General features: G+C 46.7%; 1 protein-coding gene and 1 pseudogene across 2 annotated transcripts in view; both read left to right on the forward strand.

Moving 5' to 3' along the window:
* LOC137436675 (protein farnesyltransferase subunit beta-like) overlaps window positions 1-4,705 on the forward strand; it is a 38,324-nt pseudogene extending 33,619 nt beyond the window's left edge. The window contains exons 6-8 of the transcript XR_013620885.1: window positions 2,289-2,398; window positions 3,898-4,009; window positions 4,124-4,705. The product of XR_013620885.1 is annotated as a protein farnesyltransferase subunit beta-like (transcript). The remainder of the gene's footprint in view (window positions 1-2,288; window positions 2,399-3,897; window positions 4,010-4,123) is intronic.
* LOC137413067 (protein farnesyltransferase subunit beta-like) overlaps window positions 1-19,293 on the forward strand; it is a 456,508-nt gene that overhangs the window by 91,958 nt on the left and 345,257 nt on the right. The gene's annotated exons all lie outside the window — the stretch shown is intronic.

The following is a 19,293-nucleotide window of genomic DNA, read 5'->3' on the forward strand; positions in this document are numbered from 1 at the left end:
AGCCCTTTTGGTTCAGGGTGCCAGTCACTCTGTGCAAGTCGCCGACTCTGGATCCAGCAAAAGAGCCCCAGACCATCACACTTCCTCCTCCATGTTTGACATTTGGTGTCACACACTGAGGAACCATCCTTTCGCCTACTCGACGGCGCACAAAAACCCTGCATGGTGAACCAAATATTTCAAATTTTGATTCATCGGTCCATAAGACGTTCTTCCAGTCTTCAGTAGTCCACTGGCGGTGCTTCATGGCCCAGGCAAGCCTCTTTTTTTATTTTGCCATCTTAGCTATGGCTTTCTTACTGCCACTCAACCTGTCAAACCTTCAGCTCAAAGTCTTCTCTTCACAGTTGAAACTGAGACTTGCTTACTTCGACCAGTGTTAAGCTGTGCTTGAAGCTGTTGTCCTGTGAGCCGCCTATCACGCAAGCTGTTGACTCTCAGAAACTTGTCTTCTGATTCTGTTGTGGCTTTGGGTCTGCCAGACCTCTTCCTCCAGTTTCCAATATACTACTTCCTGCAGTGCAATATTGTCCAAATAATGCTTCAGAGGGTGTAATAACAGTCTGTTCCAATTCTGCTTTTATACAGACAGGGGTTTTGTAATCAAGTAATCAGCAGAGGTTGGGACACCTGTAGGAATTGTTTGCATCACCTTTCAAGGCTTAATTTACTGACATTGCTGCAGAACAGCTGTAAGTTGTTAACCCATTACTTGTTCCCTGAAGAAGGCCTTTTATTACAATATAACTGTGCAATTTACATTATTTTCCCGTTTTTGCTAACCTAAACTTTTTTTTTAACCTCGAGCAGTTCACTGCTTACCTTTGTACCATTTCAGGTTATTCACTGGACATTAAACTGTGTAAATTTCAATAAAAACTGCAAAAATTGAGGTGTTCTAAAACTTTTGACCGGTAGTGTATAGTTATGTAAAATTGACCTCATTATATTTTGGGGTCAAGTGGTCAAAGCTCAGAGGTCATTTTAAGTAAAAAATTATGTTGCCGTGCCTACTTGTGAACCAATGGTGGGATTTTGAACAAATTGGTACAAGTATATATTATGCAAAGATGAACTAATTGGATTATAGCATCAAGAAGTCAAAGGTCTTAGGTCATGTTAAGTAAAACATATTTCATTATCATGGTAACTCAAGAACAGCGGAAGGGATTTAAATCAAACTTGGTAGGAATATGTATAATAATGTATTGATGTGGGTGGAGGCATATCGGTCAACGTCGCATTGTTGAAGAGTCCCTTTCTAGTTTTTTTAAGCATGGGGTTAATAAACTAGTTGCCCCAACCAGCTGTGCCATTATTTCCATCAATTGCAATGTTGTGCTCCCAGGGATACGCAATTATTTTCCCCATCAAAATAATAATAAAAGTTGTCTGTGGCACATTATTATCTGTGGTGCAATGGATTGATTTTCAAGATGAGAAACATTTAGATGCTCGAGCATGTCCAGCAGACAGTAGAAAAAAGCAGTGTACTGTCCCCTTAATCACACGGACTATATACCCACAAGCCATCTATCTTGTGATGCTCAAGCAAAAGCTGTATCTTTGCTGGAGATTAATCAAAAGTGGGAGAGGTCATTCTTATTGTGCACAAGAATTGGAGTGACTTAAGCAAAAACCCAAAATCATATCGGGCTGTGTGACGATGCAATATCAGAAATATCATTTGATATTTCATTCTGAGAATTGGTTACATTGAACTTGAATTTAAAATTCTTTGCATTTCAAGTTCATGATGAAAATAAATTGCTTATTGCAAAAACCAGTAAGTTTCACCTGCCTGTAAGGGATTCTAAACGGTGGAGGGATGGCGGCGGAAAAATGCAAATTGCGTCTTCTCTCATCGAGCCGGCAAGCTTTGAGCAACAATTCACATTTATTGCCACATTTGATGTAATTTGAATGCTCGAAGGGCGGCGAGATGCTCCATTTGAAACTGTTTGTTCAATATCTGCAGCCTTTTTATGCCTAGGGTCTGTAATAAAAATTTGTATTGGTATCAAAACCAGTGTCCAATTGCAAATTAATAGTGGGGTTTACCCACCTTCATTACTTCATCCACTTTGGATACATCAACCAACTGTGTAAGCATGTATTCCTTTCAGGTGAATGGCATTTTGCTCATGTGGTGCCTTGTGTTAAAAGGTTCCTTACCCTTAGCATTCATTTTACAGGAGATTCTATCTGACCTTCCTTTTTTCAGGCTGAATAAGTTGAGAAAATACAGAAGTCTTTTTCTGATTTGTGCGAGTTAATTGTGTTTCTAGGAGATTCTGCTTTGAGTTCCAGCAGCTGGATGTTCCATGTCGAAGCTCTGCAGGAATCTGCTTGTTTGTTGCCAATGTCCAGCAGGAGGGATGCTTGATAAGCCAGGAAAGTAAGTAAATATGAAGTGATTTGGTCTCTTAATATTAACTTTACAGGTGGCAGGTGATATGCAGTGCCTGACGTTAGAGCGGCTCCTGTAATTTGTGTGATTTGGGGGGTATAAACGTGTGTGTGTGTGTGTGTGTGTGTGTGTGTGTGTGTGTGTGTTTTGGTTGGTGTTTTGGTTTGTTTGTGTTTACTATTAAACCAGTGCTCCATTTGTAATGAAACCTAGTTCGTTGGGAATTTTCAAGATAATTTTTTATGGAGTTCACTCCCTACACAAGGCAAAAGGCCACTTTAGGTGGGGGGAGAGGGGGCCAGACAAGGAAAGACAAGGAGAGGGAGAACAGAGAAAATTTGTTAACAGATTCCGATAATGTTGAGAGCTTAACTTTGCATATAATCCAGGAGAGATAGATGTGAATATGGGGTGCCAGCCCATAGTGGAGAGCAGTAATCCATTGATGTAAGGACAAGACCTTGTAGACTGAGAATAGCTCTGATTTTCAAAGACTTGGATCGACTGAGGATGCCCAGTTTGTGGCTGGTTTTGGAGGGAAGTTTTCCTTTGTGGATGGACCAAGAGAGGTCATGACTGATGGTGAGGCTGAGAAGTTCAAGAGCCTGAATGTCTTCCAGTGGCTGACCATGGAAATATACAGGTGAGTTTTGACCATCCTCCTGGAGCAACATGGTGAGACAATGTATCCTCCAGGATTGAAGGATATGTTCCATTTATCAGACCAGCATCTAATAAATTCCAGAACACCATATAATGACAGCTACAGTCTGCCTAGCATTTGGATGGAGGTACTGTACCACAGAATGTGGAGTCATCTGGAAAAAGGAAGACGTTTTCCATTGTGTCAGAGAGGCCATTTATGTAGATGAGAACCAAGACAGAGCATAAAACACTGCTTGGAGGCACTCCAGCCACCAATGGAAGAGGGGAGGATATAATTGCATTTATAGCAACACGTTGACTGCACGAGGAGAGAGTCAGAAGTCCAGGAATGAAGTTGGCCTTGTATGTCACAGACAAAGAGTTTTGGAAGAAATCAGGATTCCAGAGTGTGTCGAATGCTGGAGATATGTCCATGAAAACGTTCCTGACTTGTTCATTGAGATTGAGGGCCTCCACAACTATGGCAGAGAGAGGAGTAGCAGCAATTCCGGAGTTGAGTGATAGGGACAGAATTCAAACTGAGGGTCAGAGACCAGGCTTTTTGAAAACAGGAAAGACTTGACATCAGCAGCAATGATTAATTCCATGACTTTGTGTATAATTAGAAGTAATGTCTCATTCTCTCCTATTTTAATAATTACCCAGCTATTGTTACTTGTTTTTGTGTTTTTCTTCCTTTCCTTATGCATGTCCACCCTGCACTCCCCCCCCCCCCTTTCCCTCCTCCCAAATACCCCTCAATAATTTGTAATGCTGCTGCCATTTTTTTTTTTTTGGCTAAACTATGACGTCATTTTTGTGTGCATGGTGGCTGTACAAAGAGCAAGAGACTTTTATCACACGTGTTACTGCCTCAGTGGACTCTCGGTTACACAGTACTTCAATGCCGCTCGTCAAGAAATCGAAGCCACCGAATGTGTGGACAATATTATGGTAGGTTTTTATGCATGCATTCTTCCTATACTTTTAAAATAAAAAAATTAACAACACGATTGCACCTTTTTATTCTTGCTCGTTCTCCATTTCATCGTTTCCCTTTTTAACCAGGAAATGACACATTCTGTGTATAATATTGGACCGAAAAACGTGGAAAGGGCCATGCGACATTTCCTCGAGCTTCCCAACAATAAAACGCCGACTCAACCCGAAAGCACCTCATCTAAGTGAATGGTAATATGCGTGTGAAATGCTTAGCAGTACATTGTTTTTGTACTTACATCATGTGTCTGGAGTTTTGGACTGAAATTTTTGTCGTACCATTACGTTCATTAGCAGTGCACTTTGGGAAGGGCTACCAAAGGGATTTTAATTTGTCGAACATCCCTGCCCCAGTCTGAAGCTGCCATTCCACAGAGTGTTTGAGTGGTTGTTAAGATGGAATTTAGATTAGTACCCAGAATTAGTGCATTGCCAAGCAGCACCTCTAATTGTTGAGAGAACCCAGCATTAAATGAAGAAGAAACATTTGGTGTTGACGCTAAAGACACCAAAGATTGTGGTCAGATTGTCCTTTTAGAATTTGTGCCATTGCTCTTGATTTACACTCCCATTGTCCCCAGATGTTGTCACATGGTGTTGCTTGTAAGGATTTTGGAAAGTAAAATAAACTGCCACATTGATGAAGCGTAACTTTTTTGTGTCTGTGCCAGTTAGCAACCCTTGATTTGTTCCCTCCGCTACCGAAGGTGGACAGAGGTTATGTTTTGTCACATAACCTCTGTGGTTTGTCACACAGATTGGGTGTGTGACAAGGAAGAATTTATTCAATTTCGGTGAAAATTTGAATCCGGATCAGATAATTTTTCAAGTGATTTTTCACCATTGAGTGATAAGGCTAAAAACTATGTATAGCACGATATCTCAAAGTTGTGGATGAATTGTGACAAAACTTGGTGGATGAGTTATTTAGGTTATAAGAACAGGCCGATTAGACTTTGGTTCAGGTCCTGATCTAGATTTGGCCTATCAGTAGGATACAAAACATAAACTGTTCAGCCTGGTGGAGGTATGTGTGGGATCCCGACCCCGGTCCTCGCCCTCTGATGTAGACCGAGCCTCGAGTCCAGTTCTTGAAGAAGTAACAAGTTTATTTATGAACCAAGCACGGCTGTGGAGACACGTTAAGATGGTCGCCAGAGACGAGGCGCCTTCCAAACGGTCTGAAAATCTACCACGAAGGGCCTTCTTTAAGTATAGTTCGGCCGTAATCGTTATCATAATTAAATTCAAAGCAAAGCATTCCTAAGGTCTGCAAAATCGCTGTTCATCTTTGTATGTCAACACAATGTGAGGTAATACAATCAAGCTGTCGGTATAGAACAATACCCAGGACATGAACCACATTCCAGTCGTGTTTACATGCGACGGATGCTGCAATCTCAAAAGAGATTGGAAAGCACGTGAGTTGACTTTTGGCTTGAGACAATTTGTTCCTATATATTAAATTTCTCAATTAAGTATTGTATTTTTACCATTGAATAGACCCCTGGTCTCCACATTTGTCCCTTTTGTTTCTAAAGAACCATGTCGCAGAAACAATTTGATACGAGTAGAATTACAGGAGCCTCTTCGTCCTCGGCAGTGCATCTTCTTACGTCCTTTAGTGCCCGGAGCAGCTTCCGGCTCACCCTTCCCCCGGCGGAGGCCTCTTCCCATCGTCAACTCCAACCGTAGGACTGAAAACGTAAGACTATGCAAAACCGAGACAAAGCTACACCCGTAGTGCTTAATCTAGTGGCGGTAAAATTGTCGCCAATCAAAACTGAAATGACGCTTCCATGGTCGGCGCCATTTTGCAGTGATGCATTCTCCAACGGTTCATTCTCCAGCTGTGCTTGTGCTGTTATAGCATAGAGGAAATCCATGTCCTCCATGTGGTGACAGCAATTCTTCGGGAGTCAGACCCGAAGCGAAGTCGTCGGGAATCAGACCCGAGCTAAGAGCTTGTGGAAACAAATAAGGAAAAACAGGAACATCCAATTCCTGCACCCCTTGGGGATTTTGTAATGCTCACAATCCAATCAGTCAATGGGTGGGGAAGAAGGGGAGGAACATACAAACGGAGGTTGAGGGCGGTGCAGGAATGAATGAATGAATGATCGTTTTGAGGCCATTTTTCCCCGCTAGAGCGGGGGTTAGCCTTGCGGGCCCCATGACAATCATGGTTCCCTGTTTGAGGCAATGTTTTTATGGCCGGATTCCCTTCCTGACGCCAACCCTTGGTCGCCTCTTACGATGCGCAGGGATACGGTGTACCTATTCTAAACCGGGGTACACACCGGGATCATTCATCCCAGCAAGCTGGTACACAATTTGCCGACCTCGGAAGGATGACATGTGCAGGGATGATTCATAATTGGTGTCAGAAGAGTGTGAGGAGGCATCTTGATCTCGTGTAGCAGACAACACCATGGTTTTTTCTGGGTCCCTTTGGGAGGATTTTTTGGAGAAAAGCTTCACCATACACATAGTTAAAAGAAGCTTCTTTACAGAAATTAAAAGAATAAAGCCTACGATGGCACTTAAAGCCGTTGGTAACCATTTCAAAATTGTTCCCCCCAATCTTTGAACAGTTTTGATAGATCCAAATCGTCCCTGCTGGTCCGGTCTACTGTTAAACCCCAACTAACCTTTTTAATAGATGTCGAGGCTATCTAACAAAAGGACCTCCGGTTATCTCCGAACTCAAGTAGCATGTCCCCCTTCCAGTTATCAAATAAATCTATCTCTGCTTGTTAGGATGGCGCAAGTTTATTCTTCCATTGCTGGCCATACATCTTGTTTCAGCAGTGCTTTGCTCTGTACTAGCGGTGTCTCTATCATGACTAGCGGCAACATCTGCGTGAGCGTGCTGGTGGTGTGCAACATGGTGTGCTGGGGTTGTTTGGCGCCCTGGGCGAGTGCAGGTGTTCCCTGAGAGCAGCCTATTGGTGTTGCGTCTCTGAGGATACCCACCTGCCATTTGTAGCATCTCCGTTACTGAAAAACAAAAAAACTTCGGCCAACAGCCACAATTAGAATCTTTCAATCATCTAATTTTAAAAAAAAACATTATTCCAATGATTATTTTAAACAAACCAATTTTCTCTCTCTCCTTCAGCCACTACAAAAGGTACAGCTCTCACAACCAACCTCTACCATCCTAAGGCATCCTACCACAGAGACAACCTCTACCATCGTCCCTCCTTAGGGTTCGAATATACACCTGTACACCACAATTTCAATCTTCCAGAGCAGAACATCCTATACATCTCAAAATGCTTTGTTCAACCAATCACCTCTCTGATCTTCAATGTCTATCTCTCCTCACATCGACACTTGTTCACAAACCGTCAGAGCTCCCGCTGCTGATACCATTTGCCATAGTCACCACAATCCCAATTACCAGCAGCACAACATATACTAAGACGTCGTCACCTGCTGATACTAGCCTGATCCAAAAATACTCGGCCACTTCCGGTGCTAGAGATCCTACATGCACTTACTTCACGAATCAATCCGTCCCACCATTGTATGTTCATCTGCTCTTGTGCAAATTATTAATAGGGGACATACCAAATGTTCCCCGACAATTCACAGCAGGTGACTCGTCCACCTCCTATCTGTTGTGTTCCAACAGGTGACCCAACAGGCGAGCAGACAAACAGACAGGGGCAAACCCCAACGTATTGACAGGAAGGTCTCACCGATGCCCATTCGATCCAGACTGTCGATTCTGCCTGCAGGGACACACCTGTCACCTGATACACCGGTCCACGTCCTTTTTGAGATTCATGTTCCACCACCAATGTTCAAAATCTCATTTGAACATTTTGAGATTTCAATCACAGTCCAACCGTTTTGATCACAGCTCGACACTAATACTCCAACATGCCGCCTGATCTCTACTCGCATTGTTCTTATAAATTTTTATATTTCAACTCAAATTCAGTCAAATAAACTCCCCCCTTGCCCCTCCCCTCCAAATCTTCCCCCTTGCCCCTCCCCTCCTAAACTCCCCCCTTGCCCCTCCCCTCCTATCCAACTTATCCGACATCCGGATAGGTCCCTGACTTACTGTACATCAAAGTGGTTCTTGCTACCCACGATAATCGGAGCACCTACCTATGCAGATCTACCTAAATCTATATCACTACCCCAAAATTCATAACAATACTCATAGGATAACTAGATGTATTTATTACACTTCTCATTTTTCTACATTAACTTCAGCAGCCTTGCGCCAGCGAGAAACAAGAGCATGTATCCCCTTCTTGTACCAGTTTTCAAATTGTACAACAAGAAATGCTCCGTGACCCAGATCTTAGTCGACTTCGTGATGTCATCATCAATGGCTGGCCTGATCTCATGAATGACACACCAGAGCCTCTTCTGGGCTTCTGGAGCTATCAGTTGAAAACGGTATAATTCTCAAGGGAGAGCGAGTTGTTATCCCGAAATGTTTACAGCAGGAAATTCTCCAAAAGCTCCACTCGGGGCATTTCTGTCACGAGAAGACCAAACTTCTCGCTGAAGACATTGTGTTCTGGCCTAACAACAACCAGGATATTGAGCGCATAGTGAGCAGTTGCCAAACCTGCCAGAGGTACCAGCAGTCATGGAGTTCGGAGCCGTTGCTCCAGCTTGAGGTTCATATTTGGGAGCTTGAGGTTCGTACTCAAAATCAGAGATCTCATATTTGGGAGCCAGCCACAGAGATCTGTTGTATCACGTTGTGAGGAACCAAGATCATACCTACTGCGATCACCTAACGGCCGTTCATATCACCATAATCGAGTTCACATGAGAGAGACCCTTCCTCCCACACAGCCCCCCTTGAGTGAGGACAATTCAGTGGTTCTAGTTTGCCACAATTTGTCTCTGATGTTTCCACCATCCCTGTACCTGTCCCAAGCAGGCCATCACACACTGACCATGCTCATGGTGTTGTGCCTGCTTCTCAGTATGCATCAAGGAATGTAGGCAACACTGTTTGATATATTCCACACAATGTGTCTCGCCCAACCAATTACACTACTACCCACCCTGGCAGTATGGTTAAACCCCCAGCTCCTTTTGAGCCCTGAAGTTGTTTTATTTTTATCATTTTTGCTTGTTTTGGAAAGATGGAGATGTAATATGTATGCTTCAGATGCGAAGCAGCTGACCTTTATCTGTTTGACACGGAAGTGGAGATATCACTTCCGGTGGCGTGAATGGGTGGAGCCAAGCCTGGTGGTTCAGGACGGCTGCAATAAACGTATTGTTACGGATCGTGGTTAGATGTTATTTCGACCGAGCGGTGGTGTATTACCGCGACCTAACAGTTATTCCCCGGCTAGACCCCGATTCCACCCAAACGTTGACCAAATCGCGCTATGCTAAATCAATGATGGAAAGGACACAACGACTGGGATAGATGAAACGACGCAAGGGGTACAGTTCTCAAGACCTCCGGAGGAGGATATAATTACAGTGGGGGAGAAAAGGGGTAGATTACAAGGTAGTGAGGTAAAGGCACAGAAGAGATAGGCACTTAATTACAGTCGTATCTTAGCCCAGACAGACCACAGACAAATGGAACAAGGCTGACTTACACAGGGATTGATGGCAGGGAAGGACAGGTAGTTCGATAGCACAAGGTGCACCTTGGCTCGGGGACAGGATCAAGCACGGTCCAAGAGATGCAGGGAGGCCTCACAGCGCTCGGAGGTGGCGTCTTTCTTTCTCCAAGCTCAGCGCGCATCTGACGTCACCTCCCTCTTCCTGCGCATGCTCAGCGGGGAGAGACACGCCCTCGGCTGGTTGGCTCCGCCCCAGATGGGACCGGTCCGCCGCTTCCATTGGGTGCGGGGGTTACCGGGCTCCGCCCTTGACGAGGAGCTGACAGGGAGCCCCTATTTGGTAACCCCGTCGAGCACATGTTTGATGGCGGCTCGTGGGGAAGGCCTCGTGCCCTCCCAACACCCCCTACCAACCAAGCCGGAGTGAGGACGCGCACTCCCTGTGCACGCCGCCGCCGTTGCTGTTGTTGTTGTTTCTGAACCGTGAGGAAGAGCTGCGGGGAGGTATTGGGAGGTCCTAAACTTCCTAACGGTGCCATACAATCACATTCTGGTGCAACGAAGGGTCAGAATTAATGGAAACGAGTCCTTAACTGACATAGACTAAGAATAACAAGCAAGATGTCCTATAGTTGTCTTACATGAGATGCGGTGAACCTGGGCACGACATTTAATGGGGGAAATAGGGGGAGGTCGGGTCTACAGAGTGTTGTTTACAGAAAATGGGACTAGGGAATGGGGGATTGGGGATAGTTGGGAAGTATTGAGGAAATAGGGGAATATTTACAAGCGGATATGGATGGATGCAAATCCCATATCCGCAACATTGCACCCTTCTCTACCTCGGGGCGTCCCGACCCGATAAATTTTTACCTACGTTAGTGTGGCACTCAGATGTAGTTCCCTCTACTATTAACTCAACCCTGAGTGCGACAGTTTTACAGATGTTCACAAATGAGTAAATATGTCCCCCTGCGACGTTGCACCCTTCTCCTAACAGAAACACACCCACAGGATAACCGAATCGCGGAAAGCATCCTCAAACTAAACATACAGCCGGTAGGGAGCATTATGTATACAACACTGATATTTACACTACGATCCAGGACCTGTTCTTTGAGGAACACATGCAGATGTTATGCATAGAGAGAGAGAGCACGCATGCCAGCATCGATACACCAACCCACGAGTGCCCTGTGGCCCTACAGCCTTTAATAATGTGCAGAGCACCCCGTCCAAGCACCAAAAGCACCACCCCATTATGCACAGTCAGCACCATACGGTGCACCAATAAAGTGTTCAATAATAAATGCACAATCAAGTGTCCATGGTCACCGGTGGTGTCGCAGCCGGCCGATGTTCTGCCGCTGGTCTTGCCTTCATGGAGTGCACTTGGCCTTCTGGCTTCTTTAGAAATAAAGAAAGGCGCCAACCGCGTCCATTTCTAAATTGTGGCCGTCAGGGGGGCCAACTAAAAGTGGTTCACCTGTATGGCATAGGTGCCACGTTGACCCAGAGGTCCATCCACGGGTGGTGCTTGACCGCAAAAGAACTGCGGTCCATTGTGGGCGGCCACAAAAATTGCGGTCCATATGGTGTATCGATCCCGGCAGCAAGCAGCGGAAGTACAGGCCCACAACTGCGGAGCCAGCACCTCTCTCTCCTCTCTCTCTGCCCCAAAGCCAGATCCTCGGAGGTGGGAGACAAAAGAAGACAAGTGAGTAAGGTGGTAAGGGCGCAAAAGTGCACGCAATTCAAGGTAATGCACACTGGGGGCACATGGGAACCAGGTGAGACAGGTACGTTCCTACCGTACGCCTCCCCCCCCCCCACCAGGTAACCTACATTGCCCCTCCCTTACCCCTTACTGTATCCACAAAACACAACACTACCCATAAACATCTACTTTACACATCAACAAACGTCCCTACCTTCTTCCCCGTTCCTCCCATCAACCAAATTCGTCTTCTCTCCCTCCTAACCAATCAAATTTGCCATTTCCAACTCATCAAAATTTGCCATCTCCAACTCAACATCAAAATTTGCCATCACCAATTCATCATCAGTCCCTCCGAAGGAGGGAGAGATGGAATCACCCCAATGTCTCATCCACGTCGTGATGCGTCTCACAAATCCACACAGCAATTCTCCTTTCCTGCAACACAGAACAAAGGAACACAGGTGTGGAGTCATCATCACCACCTCACGTAAGTGGCTGCGTATGGTGCGACAGGTTCATCAATCCTAACTATTTCCTAAATGACTTTAACAACTTTACATTACCCGGGGTCTTTCCCTGCCAATCCATTGGCCAACTTACACTATGGGTTCTAAAAACCAATTCCCATTGACCAAACTGTGGTGCTTCTCAAGTTGGGGTCTCACTCCCCCGATTCATCACTCGGTGCCCCCGCACAATTTCGGTGGCTGGGTCGTGTGACGCTCCCAGCTGGTCCGCCCACCTGCACACCTCCACCACTGTTGTTGCCTACCGAGCTCACCTGCTCCTCACCCTAACCTAACTAACTGGGGAAGGCCCTCTCGCACTCTCACCCCCCCAGTGCCCTCTCTGGCACGGCCTGCCCGATCCACACCCGGGATCCTCAGGCACCCACTGACACTAACGGCTCCCAGAGCCCACCTGCGGCCTCACCTGGCCGACATCTAACAGTGGCGGAGTGCCCAACCATTCACACTCATACTAACAGGCCACACGACCAGCCAATTTCACCACACCAATGCACCCATCCACAATACCATTCTGCATCCGCACCACAAATGCCAATATCCAACCACAATTTACCTATACCTTCTAACTATTCTTTAAACTACCCTCCCCGGGTACTCGTGAAAAGGGGTCCACTCTTCCCCCATCCACACCTTCGCACCATGCACACCACTCCGTACCACTTACTCCAACTCTCTCCACACCCTCATTCCAATACTCCATGTATTCCACACACCTGTACTTGCACACCTGTGCTCTCATACTTGGTGCCGCCTGCACCCTTCTCTCCCCCAAGCGCATTTGCGCTGATCCACAACACTCACTACTCATACACTGCTCCACACACCTGTCCAGTTCTCACACAGCATCATCTCATCTAACTACTCCCCTCTGAAACTTGCGCTTCCCAGTCGTCCCTTTAAACTATTGCGCTCCCTCGTCATTATCATCCACTCTAATCTACCTGCGTCCCCTCTACAGGTATCCTTGTCACTAACTAACCTTAACGTTACCTAATGTCATCTTCGCTAGATCCCTACACACAATATCCTAACCCACCCGGGCTAGTTTTCACTGCCATACACCCCATAATCTATAGCGCATTTGCCCCCAGCATGGGAAGGGTGGCAGGGATGCCACCCTTACCCACCGTCATACGGCGCGAGTGGGACCTTGTGGGACCACCTCGTATGTGAGTCGTTGCCCGCCTGCCGGACCCCGTGCGTCGCCCCTTGCGGGGTCAGCGCGGGGCCGAACCGGCCGGGCCCCCACAGTACATTACCCCCAAGGGGCTCCCGTGCCTCCCCTGTCCCTCTAAAAACTACCCCTGTTGGTGTCGATGCATGGGTCACACTTCCGCACCCCGCTACCCATTCCATACCACTACAACCTTGCTCACTCACACCTCGCACCTCTCCCATCACCGGACCCTCTCGCTCGCACCCTCGTTCCATACCCTCCGGACCAGCCATACACCTCACTCTTGGCCTCTCACGAACATCCGGGTCCATCTCGACCCCCAAGCTTATTAAATCACCTGGCGCATCATACGCACGACCATATTGGTCACCACTTACACCGGGTCCTCTTTCTCTTCGCTTCTCCTCCATCACCTGCGAATCCCTCATCCGGTTAATGAGCACATCATCACGATCCGAACACAGACTTTGGACCAATTCTTTTACTTCCTCCTTTATCTCTTTCTTATCCTCTCTCCGTCGCTTCTTAATTTCGCTCACCCCTTCTTCCACTTCTTCTAATTTCTGCTTCACCTCCTTCATCTCCTCGTGCGCCCCCTTAAGTTCTTCCTCTAACTCCACCTTATTTTTTTCTATATGCTCCCGCACCTCCCGCTCTTTAACCTCCATCACCTCTACCACCTTGTTCATTTTCCTCGTCAGGTCCTCATGTACCGTCTGACACTCTTTTTTAATTACCCCTACGTCCTTTTTCATCTCCTTCTGTGTCGATTTTAAACCCTCTGTTACCGCTTAGTGTAGCAGCATAGCAAACCTGTTGTGCATTTTGTGATACAAGCACCAAATTTGGCACAAATGTACATTAATATGTTGCGAACATTTTCAGATATTGGGCCACTTGAAATTCCGTAATTTTTTTTTCAAATTTTTTCAAATTTCGTAATTTCAAATTTTTCGGGTGACACCGTCACAATTTCGGTCTTCGAGGCCGGCCGATATAGTGGGGCGGCTTAGCCCAAATATTCAAAAGAATTGTGCATTTTGTGATACAAGCACCAAATTTGGCACAAATGTACATTAATATGTTGCGAACATTGTGTGGTCAGCAATGAAGACGAGAGTCTGAATTACATGTATGCAAAAGACCTTGTGAACCAGTGAAGCAAATACATGGGTAAGCATGAATTAAATCTAGGGCATGATATAATTTCCATGATGTTTACCTCTACACTCAATGGTGGAAGGAGGTAATGTTTTGATCCCAGCTTGTCTGTATGTCTGTTTGTCTGTTAGTCCACAAAATTCCAGACAAAGCTTGTAGTAGTGGTAGTTGTAGTGGTAGTGGTGATAACAGAAATTGTTATATAGAACTGAACTTATATTATTATTATATGCAGAAAATAACTTCATTTCTATATGCCCTGCAGTGGACAGGTTAATTGGTTTATGCACTGAAGGGGTCACCCTGGTGTGCACTGCTGTGTTCTGCCTCACTGAGTTGTTCAGGTATGATGTACTCAGCACAAGCTTCCGGTCGGCCCGGAGGTGGGGGTGCGGGGCCTGTCACGGAACGTCAAAACAAACGGCCTGCCGGGGCCGCCCAAAAGTCGGGCGTGAGGGGCGCGTCCACTAATGGAACGCCTCTCGCTTCCCAGATCGAGGGCCACGTGGTCAGGAGAACCTCGTCCCTTCCGGTCACACTTTGCCTATCGGCCGGCCTCGAAGACCGAAATTGTGACGGTGTCACCCGAAAAATTTGAAATTACGAAATTTGAAAAAATTTGAAAAAAAAAATTACGGAATTTCAAGTGGCCCAATATCTGAAAATGTTCGCAACATATTAATGTACATTTGTGCCAAATTTGGTGCTTGTATCACAAAATGCACAATTCGTTTGAATATTTGGGCTAAGCCGCCCCACTACTGTGTTCTTCTTTACCTGTCCCCCAACTCCTTTTGTCCCACTGTCAGTTGTTCTACTCCCAGCGTCAACTCCTCTATACCACCTTGCAATTTTACAGTCCCCTTTCTCACCTCCTTCTCCATGCGCTCCTTACAGTGCCTCACCGCCTCGTGCACTCCTCCGACCTCCTCACTCACACCTCTTCTGATCTCCTCTCCCATCACTTGCATCTCCTGCCCAGATGCCACCCTCATCTGCTCCATTTCCTCCCTGTGAGCATCCAATTTAGTTTCTACCCCCATTCTGACTCCCTCTATCTGCTGCCCCATTTTTTTTACTTCCCTTTCCGCTTGGTCCCTCAATTTGCCTTCCATACTGTTTTCTAACCCCTCTAACCCATTTTTCACTCCCTCTATCTGATTCTCCTGGGCAGCCATTCTATTTTCCACCCCCGTTAACCCATGTTTCATCCCTTCTATCCCATTGTCTAATCCCTCAAATTTATTTCCCATATTGTTTAACCCGTCTCTTAATTGCTCACTCTGAGCATCCATCTGGTTCCCCAATTGCTGACTATTAGCCCTCATCTCGTCCTTCTGCAGGTTGAGGGACGCCTGCATTTGTACCATAAATTGCTCCATGAGGGCCTGCATTTGGGCCATCCCTCCCACTTGTGCAGCGGGTGCGGCCGCCGTAGCCATGTGCGAGGCGCCATTTTGCGCGCCCGCAACCTCGTGCGCGAGAGCGCCATCTTGCGAACCTGCCGCCCTCACTGCTTCGCTCTCCTCATGTCCCTCAATTTGGTCCTGGATCGACCCTGCCTCACTCTCCTCTACCGGAACCCAGCCGTCTTGATCTGCCATAGCGCGACTTTCAAAATTCGGGTTTTTTGTAAAACAAAATCAAATTTCGGTGTCTTTATAATTTTGACCAAATTTTTTTCCTAGATGTTTTTTTAAAAATTTGGTTCGGGCCTCGAATCTCACTCCTCGACACCAATTGTTACGGATCGCGGTTAGATGTTATTTCGACTGAGCGGTGGTGTATTACCGCGACCTAACAGTTATTCCCCGACTAGACCCCGATTCCACCCAAACGTTGACCAAATCGCGCTATGCTAAATCAATGATGGAAAGGACACAACGACTGGGATAGATGAAATGACGCAAGGGGTACAGTTCTCAAGACCTCCGGAGGAGGATATAATTACAGTGGGGGAGAAAAGGGGTAGATTACAAGGTAGTGAGGTAAAGGCACAGAAGAGATGGGCACTTAATTACAGTCTTATCTTATCCCAGACAGACCACAGACAAACGGAACAAGGCTGACTTACACAGGGATTGATGGCAGGGAAGGACAGGTAGTTCGATAGCACAAGGTGCACCTTGGCTCGGGGACAGGATCAAGCACGGTCCAAGAGATGCAGGGAGGCCTCACAGCGCTCGGAGGTGGCGTCTTTCTTTCTCCAAGCTCAGCGCGCATCTGACGTCACCTCCCTCTTCCTGCGCATGCTCAGCGGGGAGTGACACGCCCTCGGCTGGTTGGCTCCGCCCCAGATGGGACCGGTCCGCCGCTTCCATTGGGTGCGGGGGTTACCGGGCTCCGCCCTTGACGAGGAGCTGACAGGGAGCCCCTATTTGGTAACCCCGTCGAGCACATGTTTGATGGCGGCTCGTGGGGAAGGCCTCGTGCCCTCCCAACACCCCCTACCAACCAAGCCGGAGTGAGGACGCGCACTCCCTGTGCACGCCGCCGCCGTTGCTGTTGTTGTTGTTTCTGAACCGTGAGGAAGAGCTGCGGGGAGGTATTGGGAGGTCCTAAACTTCCTAACGGTGCCATACAATCACATTCTGGTGCAACGAAGGGTCAGAATTAATGGAAACGAGTCCTTAACTGACATAGACTAAGAATAACTAGCAAGATGTCCTATAGTTGTCTTACATGAGATGCGGTGAACCTGGGCACGACATTTAATGGGGGAAATAGGGGGAGGTCGGGTCTACAGAGTGTTGTTTACAGAAAATGGGACTAGGGAATGGGGGATTGGGGACAGTTGGGAAGTATTGAGAAAATAGGGGAATATTTACAAGCGGATATGGATGGATGCAAATCCCATATCCGCAACAGTATTAAATAGTTTGGGATCCTGGTCCTCGATCAACTCAACATCAATACATGACAAACAGAATGGGAAAAAAGTCGTGCAAATATTTTATGTATGAACGGATGAGATTTCGTAAGAGATGCCTTCATCAAGGACATACCATCTTACTTCAGGGAGTGTGAGGAACATGTTCCCCACTGATTATGGCCAGAGCAAGAAACACGTGAATCCGGATTGTGCCTCCCTCAAGTGAGAGGCTGCAAGATTGAAGTTCACAGGCTTGCATGGACGAGGAGAATAAACAGGTGTCCCAGGGCCTTTCAATAAAACAAAGTATTTTGATGATAAATAAGTGTTTATTGTGACAAATACAGGTCCATATTATCTTGATACAAGCGATGATGTTGGTGTGAAATATGGTCCCAAAATGTGGTCCTCGAACACCGGGACATAAAGCCAACCCACACCCTCCCATAATTGCCCGCCACCGTGTAGTAGGGCCGACCTCCCCCCCGGTTCCACCTGTCTACCCTCGGCCCTGGCATACATGGTGCAGTGGCCATGAGCTTTGCCTGACCGAGGTGCACTCGTGACCACATGGGGTAGCAAGGTTTCAGCAGGATTTGACAGGAGCGGGGGGTACCTCGGGATGCCGCAGCACTACCAGGACATCCGCTATCTCGCTTTCTCTTTGTGAGCCGTGCCCCATGGGTCCCTCGGGCCACTCGGCACTCTCCCCGCAAAGAGGTTCCCTCCCGATCCAGGCTTGTAGGCCCACCCCTTTCGGGACTGGACCGCAACCTTCATGGATCAGGGGACACTGCATCCACCGACCTACCCATACCTCTTTTGAGGCCAGCTGATGACCTTGGTGGGGCGCAGATGCCACAGAGCTGGGGGAAATGCAAAGTTGCACAGTGCCCCGGGTCGACCCCACACCAACCCACCCATGGGGACTGGACGTTGGGAGATCCGAGAACACCTGACATGATGGGGGTGATACAGAGGGAATTCCATGGTTATGGAAGGGCCCCCCTTTGACGGGTTGAGTTTGCACCTCTCCAGTCTCCAAGGGACTCCCGCCTTCCTGGGACTGGTCGGACCATTCGGGTTGACCCGGTGAGGGTTGCTGGCCATGCTCCGGAAGAGAACCACACGCGTGGCCCATCAACTACCAGAAGATCAGGCAGGAGGAAACGGAAACACCTATGCGGCTGTGTCCAACGAAATGAAATGATGATGTTGGTGTGAAATTTGGACCAGTATGTAAGTGCAGAAAAGTTCCATTAAGAAGTTGGATGATAAATTAATTTACATGATAAGTGATGATGTTTGTATCACATTTGTAAAATCCATATCTATATTATATTAGCCGTAGGTGATTCTGTCTGTCTGTCTGTCCGGGGGTGTGGCTTACTCCGTTTCGAGCGTAGCTCCACCCTTTCTGGGAGAGGCTTCATATAAACAAATATCCACCATTTTATTAACTCGCATAGCTTTGAGGCCTGTTTAGTTAGGCCCGTGCTGTCTTGCTCTCACAGTTTTATTTCAACTCTAATTCGATATATCATTTCATTTTTCACAGTCGCTAACATAGTTTTAGACTCGGTTGAAAAAAAACGGGAATAAAATCCCATGAAAGTTTCCGTTTATAGAACGAAATGAATTCTCAAAGGCCTGTAATTTCAAGGCCATTGAGTCTCTCTCATGCCTTTATCTCCAATCTAACTCACCATCTGATTTCATTTTTATCAATGGTTTTAGACTCGTTGTCAGCAATAATTGAGAACATTCACGCACACGCAGGAAAATGCAGAGATATATTAAAAAGAAATCGCGCCATGATGTATCATACACCGCCCAACATGACACAGACGGCAATATGTCGACATATATAAAAAATTCGCTTTTTATTTTCCGTTAAGATATTGTTGCGAATATGGAATTTGGCCTCCATATCCGCTTGTAAATATTCCCCTATTTCCCCAATACTCCCCAACTATCCCCAATCCCCCATTCCCTAGTCCCATTGTCTGTAAACAACACTCTGTAGAACCGACCTTCCCCTTTTTCCCCCATTAAATGTCGTGCCCAGGTCCACCGCATCTCACGTAGACAACTTTCGGACATCTTGCTAGTTATTCTTAGTCTATGTCAGTTAAGGACTCGTTTCCATTAATTCCGACTCTTCGTTGCACCAGAATGTGATTATATGGCACCAGTAGTGAGTTTAGGACCTCCC

This window comes from Myxine glutinosa, chromosome 11, assembly GCF_964187855.1.
Source record: "Myxine glutinosa chromosome 11, kmMyxGlut1.1, whole genome shotgun sequence".
Lineage (NCBI taxonomy): Eukaryota > Metazoa > Chordata > Myxini > Myxiniformes > Myxinidae > Myxine > Myxine glutinosa.